Raw genomic sequence first — 3135 nt, 5'->3', positions numbered from 1 at the left:
ACTCATATCTTCAACATAAAACTGATAAACACTATAAAATTTTTCTAATGCATGTAAAATAGTAATTTTTATTAAAACTTTAAATTTCCAATTTTATTAAAACTTTAAAAAGTCATGGATAATATTCTGTATCATTATATACATCAAAAAATTAGTATTTAATGTATTAGTATTATCAGAGAGGAACCTGAGAGCGGCCAGGCCGCCGTTTACACCTATATTTTTGCATTGAGAAATTTGAGAAATACAACACCGAATGTGAACTACATTCCATTTAACATGCACATGATCTTTTTTCATAATGAAATTGTATAATGTGCATGTTAAATGGAATGTAAGTTCACATTCGGTGTTGTATTTCTCAAATTTCTCAATGCAAAAATATAGGTGTAAACGGCGGCCTGGCCGCTCTCAGGTTCCTCTCTGATAATACTAATACATTAAATACTAATTTTTTGATGTATATAATGATACAGAATATTATCCATGACTTTTTAAAGTTTTAATAAAATTGGAAATTTAAAGTTTTAATAAAAATTACTATTTTACATGCATTAGAAAAATTTTATAGTGTTTATCAGTTTTATGTTGAAGATATGAGTGACGCCCAGTTGCACACAGAATAAATCGTACACAGCAGGTTTAGTGAATCGGACACGGACCCAATCGGACACAATAAGAAACAGACACACTGCGTGTGGAATCGGACACAGTGATAATCGTACACAACGCTGATCGGACACAGTGGCAATCGGACACAGTGCCAATTGCGCACAGTAGGAAACGGACACACAGTGGTTGCAATCGGACACAGTAGGAAACGGACACATGTTCCGTGACAGTTTCATTCTAATAAGGAAGAGTCAAAATTAGATGTAGAGTAAACATTGCTTTGTCTTGCAAAGTACATGTGTGGATACAGTGTGGATACTTTTCCAGTATAAACTTTCTTACTTTAATATTATTAATTTTTTATACTGGGAAAGTATATGCTTGGGCTTCGCCCGTCACCTAGTACTCTTCCACATAAAAATAAAACTTTGGGGTGACTAAAAGTACTGCGTGGAAGTTACAATGTAGAACTTAACTTTGCGTGGAACCTCGCTTCATATATTCTCAGCACGTGCTTTCTAAATTTATTAAATATCGCACGTATGCGCAAAGTAAGCATGGTAGCATCGCTACGCCATATAAAGAAATAGAAATAGAAAAGTCCTTACAAATAACATTTCCAGGTTAGGAAAACTGTCACGGAACATGTGTTCGTTTCCTACTGTGTCCGTTTGCAACCATCGTGTCTCCGTTTCCTACTGTGTCCGATTGCAACCACCGTGTGTCCATTTCCTATTGTGTCCGATTGCAACCACTGTGTGTCCGTTTCCTACTGTGCGCAATTGACATTGTGTCCGATTGCCATGTGTCCGATTAGCGTTGTGTACGATTATCACTGTGTCCGATTCCACACGCGGTGTGTCTGTTTCTTATTGTGTCCGATTAGATTCATGTCCGATTCACTAAACCTGCTGTGTCCGATTTATTCTATGCGCAACTGGGATCATCCCTGAAGATATCCAAAATTTTTAAATCATCACAATCATGAATGAAAAAAATTTGATTTGTGATGAAAGATTATAATTTTGCATTAAATTTAGCGACACATTTTGTATGAGAAAATTTATAAAATAAGTAACAATATGTAACAGTTTTTCTATTATGTAACTTGCATTTTTTGTAATTATATCAAACATTTTAAATACTGAGGAGAGAAAAGAGAGAAAGAAAAGAATACATAAATGTCTTTAAAAAATATTCTTCTAGAAATACATATATTTTTCAAATTTATGTTATAAATTTATATGATATGAAAAATAAGGTGTATAATGTATTGAAATATATGTCTATTTTCTGTAGTTGTTTCGAGTGTATTATTTTTATATATCCTAAATTATTTTAAATATTATCTTAAAAGTATCTAGATAAACTTAACTAATATATCTTTTATCTAGATGCACTCAAACAGAATCATCTTTATTTTATCTACATGCCCATATGTTTTACGTAATCTGTATCTAGATTATTAGGGTGCCATTACATGGAGCGTAACTTGCGTAAGCGTAACCTGAAGTTACTGGAAAACTTCGCCTAGTTATTTTACTCTGTTACGTCGTTTTGTTATTACGTCGATTTCAATTCTGGCGGAAGATACGCCGATGGATGTGTATTAGTGCATGTTCGTGCCAGTTCGTGCGTGTTATTATGTGTTACAAAAGGATATTGTGTATTGTACACAAAAAGTTTAAAACAAAACATGAATAAGGATCAAATCAGGGTAAGTTAATAATTATCATTATATAGAATTTATTATATCAGCTATAGCGTTCTATTATATTCAATCCACTTGCTTACGATTTTGTCAATACAAACTTTTAAGGTTATAGCTGTATATTAATAGGCTAATTGATTGTATATTAAGTTGATAATACAGAAAATGTTAGTCACAAATATGAAATAAAACTTTTTCATATGAAATCTTACATTTTCAAGAGCTTTATTTTGAGATATAGAAAGCTAACCCAGCAAACACAAAATATAACTGTTATATAACACAGAAGTAACACGCAATATAACAACTGTTATATGTTATTAATGTTAAAGTTACATAATTTTCTTTGTAACTGCAATATAACTGTGTTATAAAACTGTTATATTGCTCTGTTATATATTGGTTATAATAATATAACATAATAATTTAAATATGCGATGTTATATAACTGTAATATTTGCATATTATGTCTATGTTATATACCATTTTTAACATACAGATGTCGAGTCGTCCGCTAGATGGCTTCCGTTTCTCGTATGTAAAATATGATACAAATATATATAGAACGATGATCACGGCACGGTACAACTTGTATTATAAATCCATTTCTACAATGAAGTGGTACATTTTTGAACGAATAATAAATAAGAGCAAAGTACTAACTTTGCATAACGTTTAGGAAAATTAAATTAAACAAACTATAGTTGTAAGAAAGAGGAAGAAGAATAATTATATTTCATTTATATGTAACATTTTAGTAACACGTTATATTACTGTTATATTACTGCAATTTCGTATGAGTGGAAATTACA

Source organism: Ooceraea biroi, chromosome 3 (genome assembly GCF_003672135.1).
Source record: "Ooceraea biroi isolate clonal line C1 chromosome 3, Obir_v5.4, whole genome shotgun sequence".
Classification (NCBI taxonomy): Eukaryota; Metazoa; Arthropoda; class Insecta; order Hymenoptera; family Formicidae; genus Ooceraea; species Ooceraea biroi.
The sequence above is the reverse complement of the archived record's forward strand: the minus strand, read 5'-3'. Positions refer to the sequence as shown.